At 47.4% G+C, this 18445-nt stretch overlaps 10 non-coding genes and 3 pseudogenes across 10 annotated transcripts; all 13 read right to left on the reverse strand.

The window, feature by feature from the left end:
* Positions 1 to 403: 403 nt before the first annotated feature.
* On the reverse strand, positions 404 to 495 carry LOC141233309 (U2 spliceosomal RNA; annotated as a pseudogene).
* Positions 496 to 1610: 1115 nt separating this feature from the next.
* LOC141233331 (U2 spliceosomal RNA) lies at positions 1611 to 1801 on the reverse strand. The gene has a single exon (XR_012299445.1). It is a non-coding gene; the product is annotated as a U2 spliceosomal RNA (small nuclear RNA).
* A 1115-nt stretch (positions 1802 to 2916) lies between these two features.
* On the reverse strand, positions 2917 to 3107 carry LOC141233332 (U2 spliceosomal RNA). Its single transcript, XR_012299446.1, has one exon. It is a non-coding gene; the product is annotated as a U2 spliceosomal RNA (small nuclear RNA).
* A 1115-nt stretch (positions 3108 to 4222) lies between these two features.
* On the reverse strand, positions 4223 to 4404 carry LOC141233245 (U2 spliceosomal RNA). Its single transcript, XR_012299394.1, has one exon. It is a non-coding gene; the product is annotated as a U2 spliceosomal RNA (small nuclear RNA).
* Positions 4405 to 4928: 524 nt separating this feature from the next.
* LOC141233302 (U2 spliceosomal RNA) lies at positions 4929 to 5044 on the reverse strand (annotated as a pseudogene).
* A 1115-nt stretch (positions 5045 to 6159) lies between these two features.
* On the reverse strand, positions 6160 to 6350 carry LOC141233333 (U2 spliceosomal RNA). The gene has a single exon (XR_012299447.1). It is a non-coding gene; the product is annotated as a U2 spliceosomal RNA (small nuclear RNA).
* Positions 6351 to 7465: 1115 nt separating this feature from the next.
* Positions 7466 to 7656, reverse strand: LOC141233225 (U2 spliceosomal RNA). Its single transcript, XR_012299376.1, has one exon. It is a non-coding gene; the product is annotated as a U2 spliceosomal RNA (small nuclear RNA).
* Positions 7657 to 9830: 2174 nt separating this feature from the next.
* On the reverse strand, positions 9831 to 10021 carry LOC141233334 (U2 spliceosomal RNA). The gene has a single exon (XR_012299448.1). It is a non-coding gene; the product is annotated as a U2 spliceosomal RNA (small nuclear RNA).
* Positions 10022 to 11136: 1115 nt separating this feature from the next.
* Positions 11137 to 11327, reverse strand: LOC141233335 (U2 spliceosomal RNA). The gene has a single exon (XR_012299449.1). It is a non-coding gene; the product is annotated as a U2 spliceosomal RNA (small nuclear RNA).
* Positions 11328 to 13674: 2347 nt separating this feature from the next.
* On the reverse strand, positions 13675 to 13865 carry LOC141233223 (U2 spliceosomal RNA). The gene has a single exon (XR_012299374.1). It is a non-coding gene; the product is annotated as a U2 spliceosomal RNA (small nuclear RNA).
* Positions 13866 to 14980: 1115 nt separating this feature from the next.
* LOC141233336 (U2 spliceosomal RNA) lies at positions 14981 to 15171 on the reverse strand. Its single transcript, XR_012299450.1, has one exon. It is a non-coding gene; the product is annotated as a U2 spliceosomal RNA (small nuclear RNA).
* A 1115-nt stretch (positions 15172 to 16286) lies between these two features.
* On the reverse strand, positions 16287 to 16469 carry LOC141233254 (U2 spliceosomal RNA). Its single transcript, XR_012299403.1, has one exon. It is a non-coding gene; the product is annotated as a U2 spliceosomal RNA (small nuclear RNA).
* A 789-nt stretch (positions 16470 to 17258) lies between these two features.
* LOC141233308 (U2 spliceosomal RNA) lies at positions 17259 to 17350 on the reverse strand (annotated as a pseudogene).
* Positions 17351 to 18445: the final 1095 nt, after the last annotated feature.

An 18445-nucleotide genomic window follows, 5' to 3' on the forward strand; every position in this document is an offset into this window, starting at 1 on the left:
AACCGCATCCCGACAAAATCCTAGTAGGACGTGACACACGTGAATAAGTGGACACACAGTGACAAAGAAATTAAATAAATAGTGAAGGTTTCACAGTATAATACTGCCCGGACCTTCGACCGGGAATTGAAAAATTCCCCATCCTAAGGCCAGAAGGCCCGGAATAAGGGTGTGTGCGAAGAAAGAAAATTTGAAGTGCTTGTGCAAATGTGCCATAAACTCAAGTGGGGTTCCCAATCCCAGTGAGTTAAGGCACCCCAGGGTCACCACTCCTGGGGCACTTCACACTTCGGGCTTTCGATCTTCCCCGGCCCAATGGCGTCGATCCTGGGGGGCCATGCTTTCCACCAGATGACTATATTAGCCACCTGGCGTACTAACAAGCGCCTAAACCCCAGTGTGCATAATGTATCAATCTACTAGGGCGGCCAACATCGAAAACCGCCTTTTCAAAAGATACTACACTTGATCTTAGCCAAAAGGCCGAGAAGCGATAACCAGAATTGGTTTCAAACTACGGAGCCACCCAAGGATCCTGAAAAGTCCATTTGTGGAGATGAGCTCCTGGACTCCCGTTAAGAAGACATGTTGTCAACCTCTAGATCCCTTACATGCCTGCACTTTTCGGCTTGCTGCTGCTGCAATCCACGCGTTTTAGATCTGCATAACTCCACCTCTTTAAACACAGCACCTTCACCCCCTGCTGTTCCCACCCGCCTCAACACCGTTGGAAGGGAGGAGAACCAATTAAGGCGGGGGGTGGGGTGGAACGAGCAGCTGTCTACCCTTAGCAGGAGGGCTCCTGATTACATACCTCTCCTGCTGCTGCTGCTGCTGGCTGTCCAGCAGCAGACTGAAGGTGGCTGCTGCTGTGCACAGGTATATAAAGGCTCAGAGCCTATTATGACACGCGCAGCCAGCGTTCCATTGCCACATTCCATCTACTGCAGGCAGGATACCTGGCTGGCTGAATGTCGCTGAGAAGCTCACAGAGACCGCCATAAGCAACAGTTTAACAGAATGCCACAGACTAATCAACCAAACTTTTTGGGTTGGGTTCTCTTTTATAGTCTGCAGGCATTAAATGAAAGAAGTCAGTGTTCCAGCAGAAGGAGACAACGTTTCAGAAAAGGCATTGTAGCAAACCAAAAAAGAAATTTTAAGCGCAGCAGAGTAACCAGCGCACATACCTGTTAGCTCAGGTGAGTTTAAAAGGCTGCTGTTGATAACAAGGGCATTTGCTAAATAGATGGTGTGTGTGCAACAATATACTGAAAGGTCAATTATATTGTGCAGCTTATCTCACCACCTGTAGTTATTTAGGTGAAAGCTCCAAAATGCTTGCCTAATATGTCTGTTTATCCAAAAGGAAGTAAAAAGGGAGAGCTAGAAAGATAGCATTGCATCACATTACATGGCAATGCAATGCACAGTTGCTGAAGTTGAACCAAAATGAGCTTGTAATCTGGCTTCTGCAACTTTGAACATGAAAAATCCAATGAGGAGAAGAAAAGCAAAGCCAAAGAGTCCATCCCAAAATCCGACAAACAAGCAAAATGAACCAAAAACATTGAATTCAATTCTTTCTGATTTTAGAAACTGCATTAAAGAAGGGGTGCACCGGTCCTGGAGATACTGCAATACCAGGTCAATGCGTGGAGTGGACAGAGCAAGCTCTTTTTCCATCTCCCTGTTCTAAAAATCCATTTAATATATGGTCCCCAGATAGGGGACGTATCAGATATTAAACTGATAAGAACAGATACTACACTTGATCTTAGCCAAAAGGCCGAGAAGCGATAACCAGAATTGGTTTCAAACTACGGAGCCACCCAAGGATCCTGAAAAGTCCATTTGTGGAGATGAGCTCCTGGACTCCCGTTAAGAAGACATGTTGTCAACCTCTAGATCCCTTACATGCCTGCACTTTTCGGCTTGCTGCTGCTGCAATCCACGCGTTTTAGATCTGCATAACTCCACCTCTTTAAACACAGCACCTTCACCCCCTGCTGTTCCCACCCGCCTCAACACCGTTGGAAGGGAGGAGAACCAATTAAGGCGGGGGGTGGGGTGGAACGAGCAGCTGTCTACCCTTAGCAGGAGGGCTCCTGATTACATACCTCTCCTGCTGCTGCTGCTGCTGGCTGTCCAGCAGCAGACTGAAGGTGGCTGCTGCTGTGCACAGGTATATAAAGGCTCAGAGCCTATTATGACACGCGCAGCCAGCGTTCCTTTGCCACATTCCATCTACTGCAGGCAGGATACCTGGCTGGCTGAATGTCGCTGAGAAGCTCACAGAGACCGCCATAAGCAACAGTTTAACAGAATGCCACAGACTAATCAACCAAACTTTTTGGGCTGGGTTCTCTTTTATAGTCTGCAGGCATTAAATGAAAGAAGTCAGTGTTCCAGCAGAAGGAGACAACGTTTCAGAAAAGGCATTGTAGCAAACCAAAAAAGAAATTTTAAGCGCAGCAGAGTAACCAGCGCACATACCTGTTAGCTCAGGTGAGTTTAAAAGGCTGCTGTTGATAACAAGGGCATTTGCTAAATAGATGGTGTGTGTGCAACAATATACTGAAAGGTCAATTATATTGTGCAGCTTATCTCACCACCTGTAGTTATTTAGGTGAAAGCTCCAAAATGCTTGCCTAATATGTCTGTTTATCCAAAAGGAAGTAAAAAGGGAGAGCTAGAAAGATAGCATTGCATCACATTACATGGCAATGCAATGCACAGTTGCTGAAGTTGAACCAAAATGAGCTTGTAATCTGGCTTCTGCAACTTTGAACATGAAAAATCCAATGAGGAGAAGAAAAGCAAAGCCAAAGAGTCCATCCCAAAATCCGACAAACAAGCAAAATGAACAAAAAACATTGAATTCAATTCTTTCTGATTTTAGAAACTGCATTAAAGAAGGGGTGCACCGGTCCTGGAGATACTGCAATACCAGGTCAATGCGTGGAGTGGACAGAGCAAGCTCTTTTTCCATCTCCCTGTTCTAAAAATCCATTTAATATATGGTCCCCAGATAGGGGACGTATCAGATATTAAACTGATAAGAACAGATACTACACTTGATCTTAGCCAAAAGGCCGAGAAGCGATAACCAGAATTGGTTTCAAACTACGGAGCCACCCAAGGATCCTGAAAAGTCCATTTGTGGAGATGAGCTCCTGGACTCCCGTTAAGAAGACATGTTGTCAACCTCTAGATCCCTTACATGCCTGCACTTTTCGGCTTGCTGCTGCTGCAATCCACGCGTTTTAGATCTGCATAACTCCACCTCTTTAAACACAGCACCTTCACCCCCTGCTGTTCCCACCCGCCTCAACACCGTTGGAAGGGAGGAGAACCAATTAAGGCGGGGGGTGGGGTGGAACGAGCAGCTGTCTACCCTTAGCAGGAGGGCTCCTGATTACATACCTCTCCTGCTGCTGCTGCTGCTGGCTGTCCAGCAGCAGACTGAAGGTGGCTGCTGCTGTGCACAGGTATATAAAGGCTCAGAGCCTATTATGACACGCGCAGCCAGCGTTCCATTGCCACATTCCATCTACTGCAGGCAGGATACCTGGCTGGCTGAATGTCGCTGAGAAGCTCACAGAGACCGCCATAAGCAACAGTTTAACAGAATGCCACAGACTAATCAACCAAACTTTTTGGGTTGGGTTCTCTTTTATAGTCTGCAGGCATTAAAAGAAAGAAGTCAGTGTTCCAGCAGAAGGAGACAACGTTTCAGAAAAGGCATTGTAGCAAACCAAAAAAGAAATTTTAAGCGCAGCAGAGTAACCAGCGCACATACCTGTTAGCTCAGGTGAGTTTAAAAGGCTGCTGTTGATAACAAGGGCATTTGCTAAATAGATGGTGTGTGTACAACAATATACTGAAAGGTCAATTATATTGTGCAGCTTATCTCACCACCTGTAGTTATTTAGGTGAAAGCTCCAAAATGCTTGCCTAATATGTCTGTTTATCCAAAAGGAAGTAAAAAGGGAGAGCTAGAAAGATTGCATTGCATCACATTACATGGCAATGCAATGCACAGTTGCTGAAGTTGAACCAAAATGAGCTTGTAATCTGGCTTCTGCAACTTTGAACATGAAAAATCCAATGAGGAGAAGAAAAGCAAAGCCAAAGAGTCCATCTCAAAATCCGACAAACAAGCAAAATGAACAAAAAACATTGAATTCAATTCTTTCTGATTTTAGAAACTGCATTAAAGAAGGGGTGCACCGGTCCTGGAGATACTGCAATACCAGGTCAATGCGTGGAGTGGACAGAGCAAGCTCTTTTTCCATCTCCCTGTTCTAAAAATCCATTTAATATATGGTCCCCAGATAGGGGACGTATCAGATATTAAACTGATAAGAACAGATTTTTTGATTGAAGCTGCATCCAAGGCACTGAAAAATGTGACCGAAGTCACACCAAAACAGCGCACGAGGCGAGGATTCATGTGGACCCTTCCCGGAGGAGAGGGTCCCCAATAAACCATCCCCATCCCTCTGAGCCAGAAGGCCACAGCGAGGGTCAGGGATCTCCGATGCTCTCCCTAGCCGAAGCCGGAGAAGAGCCGTTTTCGTGCTCCCAGCTTCCATCTAGGCTGCCACCCTAGTGGAGCTGGAGCCTGTGTTGGTTTCTCAGCCCAAAGCTGACCGGACCTCCGACCGGGTTTATAAAAATTCCCCTTCCTAGCCCGGAGGCCAGGAATAGGGGGGGTTGCTCAGAAAGTATGATTGGCAAAGGTGCGGCGTGCTACGAAGCCAAGTCTTTCTGGGGTTCCCAGTCCCAGTAAGCTTGGACTCCCACCAGGGCGCCTACTCCTGGGGCACATTGCTCCAAAGCCCTCACACTTACCCAGCCTAGTGACTTCGATCCTGGAGGGCCATGTTTTCCATCAGATAACTCTATGAGCCACCTGGCGTACTAACAAGTGCACCAAACCAGTGTGTAATATGCATCAATTTACTAGGGCAGCCCAAGGACAAAACTGCCTTTTCAAAAGATACTACACTTGATCTTAGCCAAAAGGCCGAGAAGCGATAACCAGAATTGGTTTCAAACTACGGAGCCACCCAAGGATCCTGAAAAGTCCATTTGTGGAGATGAGCTCCTGGACTCCCGTTAAGAAGACATGTTGTCAACCTCTAGATCCCTTACATGCCTGCACTTTTCGGCTTGCTGCTGCTGCAATCCACGCGTTTTAGATCTGCATAACTCCACCTCTTTAAACACAGCACCTTCACCCCCTGCTGTTCCCACCCGCCTCAACACCGTTGGAAGGGAGGAGAACCAATTAAGGCGGGGGGTGGGGTGGAACGAGCAGCTGTCTACCCTTAGCAGGAGGGCTCCTGATTACATACCTCTCCTGCTGCTGCTGCTGCTGGCTGTCCAGCAGCAGACTGAAGGTGGCTGCTGCTGTGCACAGGTATATAAAGGCTCAGAGCCTATTATGACACGCGCAGCCAGCGTTCCATTGCCACATTCCATCTACTGCAGGCAGGATACCTGGCTGGCTGAATGTCGCTGAGAAGCTCACAGAGACCGCCATAAGCAACAGTTTAACAGAATGCCACAGACTAATCAACCAAACTTTTTGGGTTGGGTTCTCTTTTATAGTCTGCAGGCATTAAATGAAAGAAGTCAGTGTTCCAGCAGAAGGAGACAACGTTTCAGAAAAGGCATTGTAGCAAACCAAAAAAGAAATTTTAAGCGCAGCAGAGTAACCAGCGCACATACCTGTTAGCTCAGGTGAGTTTAAAAGGCTGCTGTTGATAACAAGGGCATTTGCTAAATAGATGGTGTGTGTGCAACAATATACTGAAAGGTCAATTATATTGTGCAGCTTATCTCACCACCTGTAGTTATTTAGGTGAAAGCTCCAAAATGCTTGCCTAATATGTCTGTTTATCCAAAAGGAAGTAAAAAGGGAGAGCTAGAAAGATAGCATTGCATCACATTACATGGCAATGCAATGCACAGTTGCTGAAGTTGAACCAAAATGAGCTTGTAATCTGGCTTCTGCAACTTTGAACATGAAAAATCCAATGAGGAGAAGAAAAGCAAAGCCAAAGAGTCCATCCCAAAATCCGACAAACAAGCAAAATGAACAAAAAACATTGAATTCAATTCTTTCTGATTTTAGAAACTGCATTAAAGAAGGGGTGCACCGGTCCTGGAGATACTGCAATACCAGGTCAATGCGTGGAGTGGACAGAGCAAGCTCTTTTTCCATCTCCCTGTTCTAAAAATCCATTTAATATATGGTCCCCAGATAGGGGACGTATCAGATATTAAACTGATAAGAACAGATACTACACTTGATCTTAGCCAAAAGGCCGAGAAGCGATAACCAGAATTGGTTTCAAACTACGGAGCCACCCAAGGATCCTGAAAAGTCCATTTGTGGAGATGAGCTCCTGGACTCCCGTTAAGAAGACATGTTGTCAACCTCTAGATCCCTTACATGCCTGCACTTTTCGGCTTGCTGCTGCTGCAATCCACGCGTTTTAGATCTGCATAACTCCACCTCTTTAAACACAGCACCTTCACCCCCTGCTGTTCCCACCCGCCTCAACACCGTTGGAAGGGAGGAGAACCAATTAAGGCGGGGGGTGGGGTGGAACGAGCAGCTGTCTACCCTTAGAAGGAGGGCTCCTGATTACATACCTCTCCTGCTGCTGCTGCTGCTGGCTGTCCAGCAGCAGACTGAAGGTGGCTGCTGCTGTGCACAGGTATATAAAGGCTCAGAGCCTATTATGACACGCGCAGCCAGCGTTCCATTGCCACATTCCATCTACTGCAGGCAGGATACCTGGCTGGCTGAATGTCGCTGAGAAGCTCACAGAGACCGCCATAAGCAACAGTTTAACAGAATGCCACAGACTAATCAACCAAACTTTTTGGGTTGGGTTCTCTTTTATAGTCTGCAGGCATTAAATGAAAGAAGTCAGTGTTCCAGCAGAAGGAGACAACGTTTCAGAAAAGGCATTGTAGCAAACCAAAAAAGAAATTTTAAGCGCAGCAGAGTAACCAGCGCACATACCTGTTAGCTCAGGTGAGTTTAAAAGGCTGCTGTTGATAACAAGGGCATTTGCTAAATAGATGGTGTGTGTGCAACAATATACTGAAAGGTCAATTATATTGTGCAGCTTATCTCACCACCTGTAGTTATTTAGGTGAAAGCTCCAAAATGCTTGCCTAATATGTCTGTTTATCCAAAAGGAAGTAAAAAGGGAGAGCTAGAAAGATAGCATTGCATCACATTACATGGCAATGCAATGCACAGTTGCTGAAGTTGAACCAAAATGAGCTTGTAATCTGGCTTCTGCAACTTTGAACATGAAAAATCCAATGAGGAGAAGAAAAGCAAAGCCAAAGAGTCCATCCCAAAATCCGACAAACAAGCAAAATGAACAAAAAACATTGAATTCAATTCTTTCTGATTTTAGAAACTGCATTAAAGAAGGGGTGCACCGGTCCTGGAGATACTGCAATACCAGGTCAATGCGTGGAGTGGACAGAGCAAGCTTTTTTTCCATCTCCCTGTTCTAAAAATCCATTTAATATATGGTCCCCAGATAGGGGACGTATCAGATATTAAACTGATAAGAACAGATACTACACTTGATCTTAGCCAAAAGGCCGAGAAGCGATAACCAGAATTGGTTTCAAACTACGGAGCCACCCAAGGATCCTGAAAAGTCCATTTGTGGAGATGAGCTCCTGGACTCCCGTTAAGAAGACATGTTGTCAACCTCTAGATCCCTTACATGCCTGCACTTTTCGGCTTGCTGCTGCTGCAATCCACGCGTTTTAGATCTGCATAACTCCACCTCTTTAAACACAGCACCTTCACCCCCTGCTGTTCCCACCCGCCTCAACACCGTTGGAAGGGAGGAGAACCAATTAAGGCGGGGGGTGGGGTGGAACGAGCAGCTGTCTACCCTTAGCAGGAGGGCTCCTGATTATGTGACACCCCAGGGGTCTGGTTGCCACAGTGATAGAGATATTACGTCTGAGAGCAGGTGGGAGGTCCTTTGGTCAGGGATCCTGTGCATGCCACACCTCCTGCCCAGTCTTGGGAGGGGAAGGAATTCCCCTATATAAACCTGGGGCTGAGGCAGAGTAGGGAGTTCTGAGAGGAGAAGACAGGGAGCAGAGCTGCTCTATGGGCTCTGCTCCACAGGCAGGCCCTGTCCAGGGGCCTGAGCCTGGAGACAAGTGGAGTAGAGACAAGAAGCAGCATAGGAAACAGCAGAGTTACAAGGAGTCAGGGGCTGGCAGCTGCAGAGCTCGCCCTGACTAAGAAGACTTCTTTCCGGACCCGGAGTCCGAGGCTGTGGGGGCTAACTCTTACCCAGCAGCAGAATCCGTCAGGCAGGGGATTTCAGGTCCTCTGGCCCAGAAGCCCGAAGGCACGGTCACACGCGTGGGACCAGCACCGCCATCGTGGAGCGGAAGCCATTAGAAGGCCCCGAGTCACCGGCCATACGGGTGAGCACCACACGGTACACTCAGGGACGTGGGCTACTTACATCAGCTTCTAGCAAGGTAGCCAGAAGAGTACAGTCAGTTTGGGAGGCCTACAACTACGCCTGGCCAGGGGAGATCCCATCTGCTCAAGGACTGACCAGGCCCCGTTCGCTAGCAAGTACTCCGGGAGGGTCTATCGTTGTTACCAGTAAAGACCCTGAACTACACCGTACCGTCTCTGAGTGGTTCCTGCTACCCCCATCATCCACGTCGGCTGCCCTGAGACCATACCCCTCCCGTTGGGGGTTATACTATCACGCTGCATAATCCTACCATCGGCCTCAGCGGTCTGCCCCGCAGCAGCAGCTCCCTGGCTGCACTCAACGGGTGGCGTAGTCATCAACTATTTACTACTAGTAGACTGCCGTCCAGTTTGACTCCCTGGGCACGGACCGGGTCACCGCCACGAGACTACAACCCTCCACGGATCCGGCTCCGGGTAAGCTCCCGCGTGCGCACCGCAGCGCGACACAGGCCCAGGGGCGCGTCAATTACATACCTCTCCTGCTGCTGCTGCTGCTGGCTGTCCAGCAGCAGACTGAAGGTGGCTGCTGCTGTGCACAGGTATATAAAGGCTCAGAGCCTATTATGACACGCGCAGCCAGCGTTCCATTGCCACATTCCATCTACTGCAGGCAGGATACCTGGCTGGCTGAATGTCGCTGAGAAGCTCACAGAGACCGCCATAAGCAACAGTTTAACAGAATGCCACAGACTAATCAACCAAACTTTTTGGGTTGGGTTCTCTTTTATAGTCTGCAGGCATTAAATGAAAGAAGTCAGTGTTCCAGCAGAAGGAGACAACGTTTCAGAAAAGGCATTGTAGCAAACCAAAAAAGAAATTTTAAGCGCAGCAGAGTAACCAGCGCACATACCTGTTAGCTCAGGTGAGTTTAAAAGGCTGCTGTTGATAACAAGGGCATTTGCTAAATAGATGGTGTGTGTGCAACAATATACTGAAAGGTCAATTATATTGTGCAGCTTATCTCACCACCTGTAGTTATTTAGGTGAAAGCTCCAAAATGCTTGCCTAATATGTCTGTTTATCCAAAAGGAAGTAAAAAGGGAGAGCTAGAAAGATAGCATTGCATCACATTACATGGCAATGCAATGCACAGTTGCTGAAGTTGAACCAAAATGAGCTTGTAATCTGGCTTCTGCAACTTTGAACATGAAAAATCCAATGAGGAGAAGAAAAGCAAAGCCAAAGAGTCCATCCCAAAATCCGACAAACAAGCAAAATGAACAAAAAACATTGAATTCAATTCTTTCTGATTTTAGAAACTGCATTAAAGAAGGGGTGCACCGGTCCTGGAGATACTGCAATACCAGGTCAATGCGTGGAGTGGACAGAGCAAGCTCTTTTTCCATCTCCCTGTTCTAAAAATCCATTTAATATATGGTCCCCAGATAGGGGACGTATCAGATATTAAACTGATAAGAACAGATACTACACTTGATCTTAGCCAAAAGGCCGAGAAGCGATAACCAGAATTGGTTTCAAACTACGGAGCCACCCAAGGATCCTGAAAAGTCCATTTGTGGAGATGAGCTCCTGGACTCCCGTTAAGAAGACATGTTGTCAACCTCTAGATCCCTTACATGCCTGCACTTTTCGGCTTGCTGCTGCTGCAATCCACGCGTTTTAGATCTGCAAAACTCCACCTCTTTAAACACAGCACCTTCACCCCCTGCTGTTCCCACCCGCCTCAACACCGTTGGAAGGGAGGAGAACCAATTAAGGCGGGGGGTGGGGTGGAACGAGCAGCTGTCTACCCTTAGCAGGAGGGCTCCTGATTACATACCTCTCCTGCTGCTGCTGCTGCTGGCTGTCCAGCAGCAGACTGAAGGTGGCTGCTGCTGTGCACAGGTATATAAAGGCTCAGAACCTATTATGACACGCGCAGCCAGCGTTCCATTGCCACATTCCATCTACTGCAGGCAGGATACCTGGCTGGCTGAATGTCGCTGAGAAGCTCACAGAGACCGCCATAAGCAACAGTTTAACAGAATGCCACAGACTAATCAACCAAACTTTTTGGGTTGGGTTCTCTTTTATAGTCTGCAGGCATTAAATGAAAGAAGTCAGTGTTCCAGCAGAAGGAGACAACGTTTCAGAAAAGGCATTGTAGCAAACCAAAAAAGAAATTTTAAGCGCAGCAGAGTAACCAGCGCACATACCTGTTAGCTCAGGTGAGTTTAAAAGGCTGCTGTTGATAACAAGGGCATTTGCTAAATAGATGGTGTGTGTGCAACAATATACTGAAAGGTCAATTATATTGTGCAGCTTATCTCACCACCTGTAGTTATTTAGGTGAAAGCTCCAAAATGCTTGCCTAATATGTCTGTTTATCCAAAAGGAAGTAAAAAGGGAGAGCTAGAAAGATAGCATTGCATCACATTACATGGCAATGCAATGCACAGTTGCTGAAGTTGAACCAAAATGAGCTTGTAATCTGGCTTCTGCAACTTTGAACATGAAAAATCCAATGAGGAGAAGAAAAGCAAAGCCAAAGAGTCCATCCCAAAATCCGACAAACAAGCAAAATGAACAAAAAACATTGAATTCAATTCTTTCTGATTTTAGAAACTGCATTAAAGAAGGGGTGCACCGGTCCTGGAGATACTGCAATACCAGGTCAATGCGTGGAGTGGACAGAGCAAGCTCTTTTTCCATCTCCCTGTTCTAAAAATCCATTTAATATATGGTCCCCAGATAGGGGACGTATCAGATATTAAACTGATAAGAACAGATACTACACTTGATCTTAGCCAAAAGGCCGAGAAGCGATAACCAGAATTGGTTTCAAACTACGGAGCCACCCAAGGATCCTGAAAAGTCCATTTGTGGAGATGAGCTCCTGGACTCCCGTTAAGAATGTAGCACCCTGAGGATTCGGCTGCTACAGGGGTATTGCACCTCAACCCAGAGGTGTGATATTCCACTCCCGGATAAGGATGGAGAGTGGAACTGAGCTCGGTAGGCTGCATGCACTACATACATCCCATTTCCGAGGAACAGGCCGACGGTACTCCCACTTAGAAATGTGCAGGTACGACCGAGTCTGTTCCTGGCTGGAGTGGGAGGGGGGGTGGTACATCCCATGTAGTGTAGGGGCAGATAGGGGGAGCAGCCTGGGTAAAGTTAGGAGCTCATTGGGTGCTGGTCACCTGAGCTCACACATAGAGGGTGTATATAAGGTGGGCACCAACTAGAATCAGGGTCAGACGCAGAGAGTCAGATGCAGAGAGGATCAGCTGCAGAAAACAAGTCAGGAGCAGAGGAGAGAAGAAAGACCAAGACCCAGAGTGAGAGAGGAGAAAAGAGAAAGACCCAGAGCACAGAAGAGAAGGGACCCAAGAACCCAAATCAGAGCACCGGGTGAGGAGTCAGCATCAGGGTACCGGAACCCAAGCTGGTGGGGGTAAAAACAATCCCCAGCCAGAGACCGGAGACCGTGGGCAGTGTCTGTCACGGTCACCCACCACATTCACCCCGAAGGCACACCACATGAAGGGTCAGGGAACCCAGGGCCAAGGGTGTCCCAACAGAAGGCCCGAGGGAGCTGGACTTAGGTGGATCACTGGTGGGGACGGCTGAAGAAAGGACAGAGGGAGAGCTCAGGGCCACGCTCCGGACTTGTTTGGGGGTTGGCTGGATCCAGGACCTGGTGGACGCAGCACGGCTCGGGTGGTCACTAGCAGCTGGAGTGACCAGTACAACATCTGCAGTAAGTAAACACCCTTAACTGCACAACCCGACTCTGTCTTCACTGCCGTCTGCACTACACCACCACAACCCCCATCCTCTGCGCCTGTCCCCTCTGAGGCTATACCCCTCCCGTTGGGGGTTATCCCACCAAGCTGCGCACCCACCATCAGCCTCAGCGGACCCTGCTGCAGCGGCGGCCACAGTGACCGCATCACAACGGGTGGCGTAGTCGACACAAAAGAACTTTAGTAACATCTGTAGAACTGCCACATCACACTGAGCTTGACGCCCTGGGCACGGGACCGGGTCACAGCCGCTCGGAGACTACAACCCCCCCATCTGATCCGGTGCCGGGTATTCCCCTCAAAAAGGAATATGTCCCAGGGGGCGCGTCAAGAAGACATGTTGTCAACCTCTAGATCCCTTACATGCCTGCACTTTTCGGCTTGCTGCTGCTGCAATCCACGCGTTTTAGATCTGCATAACTCCACCTCTTTAAACACAGCACCTTCACCCCCTGCTGTTCCCACCCGCCTCAACACCGTTGGAAGGGAGGAGAACCAATTAAGGCGGGGGGTGGGGTGGAACGAGCAGCTGTCTACCCTTAGCAGGAGGGCTCCTGATTACATACCTCTCCTGCTGCTGCTGCTGCTGGCTGTCCAGCAGCAGACTGAAGGTGGCTGCTGCTGTGCACAGGTATATAAAGGCTCAGAGCCTATTATGACACGCGCAGCCAGCGTTCCATTGCCACATTCCATCTACTGCAGGCAGGATACCTGGCTGGCTGAATGTCGCTGAGAAGCTCACAGAGACCGCCATAAGCAACAGTTTAACAGAATGCCACAGACTAATCAACCAAACTTTTTGGGTTGGGTTCTCTTTTATAGTCTGCAGGCATTAAATGAAAGAAGTCAGTGTTCCAGCAGAAGGAGACAACGTTTCAGAAAAGGCATTGTAGCAAACCAAAAAAGAAATTTTAAGCGCAGCAGAGTAACCAGCGCACATACCTGTTTGCTCAGGTGAGTTTAAAAGGCTGCTGTTGATAACAAGGGCATTTGCTAAATAGATGGTGTGTGTGCAACAATATACTGAAAGGTCAATTATATTGTGCAGCTTATCTCACCACCTGTAGTTATTTAGGTGAAAGCTCCAAAATGCTTGCCTAATATGTCTGTTTATCCAAAAGGAAGTAAAAAGGGAGAGCTAGAAAGATAGCATTGCATCACATTACATGGCAATGCAATGCACAGTTGCTGAAGTTGAACCAAAATGAGCTTGTAATCTGGCTTCTGCAACTTTGAACATGAAAAATCCAATGAGGAGAAGAAAAGCAAAGCCAAAGAGTCCATCCCAAAATCCGACAAACAAGCAAAATGAACAAAAAACATTGAATTCAATTCTTTCTGATTTTAGAAACTGCATTAAAGAAGGGGTGCTCCGGTCCTGGAGATACTGCAATACCAGGTCAATGCGTGGAGTGGACAGAGCAAGCTCTTTTTCCATCTCCCTGTTCTAAAAATCCATTTAATATATGGTCCCCAGATAGGGGACGTATCAGATATTAAACTGATAAGAACAGATACTACACTTGATCTTAGCCAAAAGGCCGAGAAGCGATAACCAGAATTGGTTTCAAACTACGGAGCCACCCAAGGATCCTGAAAAGTCCATTTGTGGAGATGAGCTCCTGGACTCCCGTTAAGAAGACATGTTGTCAACCTCTAGATCCCTTACATGCCTGCACTTTTCGGCTTGCTGCTGCTGCAATCCACGCGTTTTAGATCTGCATAACTCCACCTCTTTAAACACAGCACCTTCACCCCCTGCTGTTCCCACCCGCCTCAACACCGTTGGAAGGGAGGAGAACCAATTAAGGCGGGGGGTGGGGTGGAACGAGCAGCTGTCTACCCTTAGCAGGAGGGCTCCTGATTACATACCTCTCCTGCTGCTGCTGCTGCTGGCTGTCCAGCAGCAGACTGAAGGTGGCTGCTGCTGTGCACAGGTATATAAAGGCTCAGAGCCTATTATGACACGCGCAGCCAGCGTTCCATTGCCACATTCCATCTACTGCAGGCAGGATACCTGGCTGGCTGAATGTCGCTGAGAAGCTCACAGAGACCGCCATAAGCAACAGTTTAACAGAATGCCACAGACTAATCAACCAAACTTTTTGGGTTGGGTTCTCTTTTATAGTCTGCAGGCATTAAATGAAAGAAGTCAGTGTTCCAGCAGAAGGAGACAACGTTTCAGAAAAGGCATTGTAGCAAACCAAAAAAGAAATTTTAAGCGCAGCAGAGTAACCAGCGCACATACCTGTTAGCTCAGGTGAGTTTAAAAGGCTGCTGTTGATAACAAGGGCATTTGCTAAATAGATGGTGTGTGTGCAACAATATACTGAAAGGTCAATTATATTGTGCAGCTTATCTCACCACCTGTAGTTATTTAGGTGAAAGCTCCAAAATGCTTGCCTAATATGTCTGTTTATCCAAAAGGAAGTAAAAAGGGAGAGCTAGAAAGATAGCATTGCATCACATTACATGGCAATGCAATGCACAGTTGCTGAAGTTGAACCAAAATGAGCTTGTAATCTGGCTTCTGCAACTTTGAACATGAAAAATCCAATGAGGAGAAGAAAAGCAAAGCCAAAGAGTCCATCCCAAAATCCGACAAACAAGCAAAATGAACAAAAAACATTGAATTCAATTCTTTCTGATTTTAGAAACTGCATTAAAGAAGGGGTGCACCGGTCCTGGAGATACTGCAATACCAGGTCAATGCGTGGAGTGGACAGAGCAAGCTCTTTTTCCATCTCCCTGTTCTAAAAATCCATTTAATATATGGTCCCCAGATAGGGGACGTATCAGATATTAAACTGATAAGAACAGATACTACACTTGATCTTAGCCAAAAGGCCGAGAAGCGATAACCAGAATTGGTTTCAAACTACGGAGCCACCCAAGGATCCTGAAAAGTCCATTTGTGGAGATGAGCTCCTGGACTCCCGTTAAGAAGACATGTTGTCAACCTCTAGATCCCTTACATGCCTGCACTTTTCGGCTTGCTGCTGCTGCAATCCACGCGTTTTAGATCTGCATAACTCCACCTCTTTAAACACAGCACCTTCACCCCCTGCTGTTCCCACCCGCCTCAACACCGTTGGAAGGGAGGAGAACCAATTAAGGCGGGGGGTGGGGTGGAACGAGCAGCTGTCTACCCTTAGCAGGAGGGCTCCTGATTACATACCTCTCCTGCTGCTGCTGCTGCTGGCTGTCCAGCAGCAGACTGAAGGTGGCTGCTGCTGTGCACAGGTATATAAAGGCTCAGAGCCTATTATGACACGCGCAGCCAGCGTTCCATTGCCACATTCCATCTACTGCAGGCAGGATACCTGGCTGGCTGAATGTCGCTGAGAAGCTCACAGAGACCGCCATAAGCAACAGTTTAACAGAATGCCACAGACTAATCAACCAAACTTTTTGGGTTGGGTTCTCTTTTATAGTCTGCAGGCATTAAATGAAAGAAGTCAGTGTTCCAGCAGAAGGAGACAACGTTTCAGAAAAGGCATTGTAGCAAACCAAAAAAGAAATTTTAAGCGCAGCAGAGTAACCAGCGCATATACCTGTTAGCTCAGGTGAGTTTAAAAGGCTGCTGTTGATAACAAGGGCATTTGCTAAATAGATGGTGTGTGTGCAACAATATACTGAAAGGTCAATTATATTGTGCAGCTTATCTCACCACCTGTAGTTATTTAGGTGAAAGCTCCAAAATGCTTGCCTAATATGTCTGTTTATCCAAAAGGAAGTAAAAAGGGAGAGCTAGAAAGATAGCATTGCATCACATTACATGGCAATGCAATGCACAGTTGCTGAAGTTGAACCAAAATGAGCTTGTAATCTGGCTTCTGCAACTTTGAACATGAAAAATCCAATGAGGAGAAGAAAAGCAAAGCCAAAGAGTCCATCCCAAAATCCGACAAACAAGCAAAATGAACAAAAAACATTGAATTCAATTCTTTCTGATTTTAGAAACTGCATTAAAGAAGGGGTGCACCGGTCCTGGAGATACTGCAATACCAGGTCAATGCGTGGAGTGGACAGAGCAAGCTCTTTTTCCATCTCCCTGTTCTAAAAATCCATTTAATATATGGTCCCCAGATAGGGGACGTATCAGATATTAAACTGATAAGAACAGATTTTTTTTTTTATCGAAAGCCCGAATTCGTGTACAAAAACCGAGTGCGCTTAAAAAAGTGACAAGTGCCACAAAAAAAGTGCACTAGGATGCTGGTCTTCTTGAAACCCTCTCCAAAAGGAGAAGGGTCCCCCAAACCATTCCCCGTCCCTCCGAGCCAAAAGGCCACAGCGAGGAACAGGGACAAAAAGCCACCTCCAGCCGAAGCCAGAGGCGACCCAATCTTACCCCCAGCACCTGCCCGAGTTCTCACCCGAGCAAGGCACTGGGAGCCAAAGACTGTGCTCCCCTCCCGGAAGAGGGGAGCCAACAACGCTCTCCTCCCGAAAGAGGAGAGCCAGGGGGGTTCAGGGGGGAGCGGAACCTGATGGCCACACACTCCCCCCCTAGACCTGCCAAGAGAGGAACCCGTAAGGGAACCGCATCCCGACAAAATCCTAGTAGGACGTGACACACGTGAATAAGTGGACACACAGTGACAAAGAAATTAAATAAATAGTGAAGGTTTCACAGTATAATACTGCCCGGACCTTCGACCGGGAATTGAAAAATTCCCCATCCTAAGGCCAGAAGGCCCGGAATAAGGGTGTGTGCGAAGAAAGAAAATTTGAAGTGCTTGTGCAAATGTGCCATAAACTCAAGTGGGGTTCCCAATCCCAGTGAGTTAAGGCACCCCAGGGTCACCACTCCTGGGGCACTTCACACTTCGGGCTTTCGATCTTCCCCGGCCCAATGGCGTCGATCCTGGGGGGCCATGCTTTCCACCAGATGACTATATTAGCCACCTGGCGTACTAACAAGCGCCTAAACCCCAGTGTGCATAAAGTATCAATCTACTAGGGTGGCCAACATCCAAAACCGCCTTTTCGAAAGATACTACACTTGATCTTAGCCAAAAGGCCGAGAAGCGATAACCAGAATTGGTTTCAAACTACGGAGCCACCCAAGGATCCTGAAAAGTCCATTTGTGGAGATGAGCTCCTGGACTCCCGTTAAGAAGACATGTTGTCAACCTCTAGACCCCTTACATGCCTGCACTTTTCGGCTTGCTGCTGCTGCAATCCACGCGTTTTAGATCTGCATAACTCCACCTCTTTAAACACAGCACCTTCACCCCCTGCTGTTCCCACCCGCCTCAACACCGTTGGAAGGGAGGAGAACCAATTAAGGCGGGGGGTGGGGTGGAACGAGCAGCTGTCTACCCTTAGCAGGAGGGCTCCTGATTACATACCTCTCCTGCTGCTGCTGCTGCTGGCTGTCCAGCAGCAGACTGAAGGTGGCTGCTGCTGTGCACAGGTATATAAAGGCTCAGAGCCTATTATGACACGCGCAGCCAGCGTTCCATTGCCACATTCCATCTACTGCAGGCAGGATACCTGGCTGGCTGAATGTCGCTGAGAAGCTCACAGAGACCGCCATAAGCAACAGTTTAACAGAATGCCACAGACTAATCAACCAAACTTTTTGGGTTGGGTTCTCTTTTATAGTCTGCAGGCATTAAATGAAAGAAGTCAGTGTTCCAGCAGAAGGAGACAACGTTTCAGAAAAGGCATTGTAGCAAACCAAAAAAGAAATTTTAAGCGCAGCAGAGTAACCAGCGCACATACCTGTTAGCTCAGGTGAGTTTAAAAGGCTGCTGTTGATAACAAGGGCATTTGCTAAATAGATGGTGTGTGTGCAACAATATACTGAAAGGTCAATTATATTGTGCAGCTTATCTCACCACCTGTAGTTATTTAGGTGAAAGCTCCAAAATGCTTGCCTAATATGTCTGTTTATCCAAAAGGAAGTAAAAAGGGAGAGCTAGAAAGATAGCATTGCATCACATTACATGGCAATGCAATGCACAGTTGCTGAAGTTGAACCAAAATGAGCTTGTAATCTGGCTTCTGCAACTTTGAACATGAAAAATCCATTGAGGAGAAGAAAAGCAAAGCCAAAGAGTCCATCCCAAAATCCGACAAACAAGCAAAATGAACAAAAAACATTGAATTCAATTCTTTCTGA

The sequence above is a fragment of the Phyllobates terribilis genome, unplaced genomic scaffold (genome assembly GCF_046119375.1).
Source record: "Phyllobates terribilis strain yellow unplaced genomic scaffold, ASM4611937v1 Scaffold_572__1_contigs__length_1044912, whole genome shotgun sequence".
In the NCBI taxonomy this organism is placed as follows: Eukaryota; Metazoa; Chordata; class Amphibia; order Anura; family Dendrobatidae; genus Phyllobates; species Phyllobates terribilis.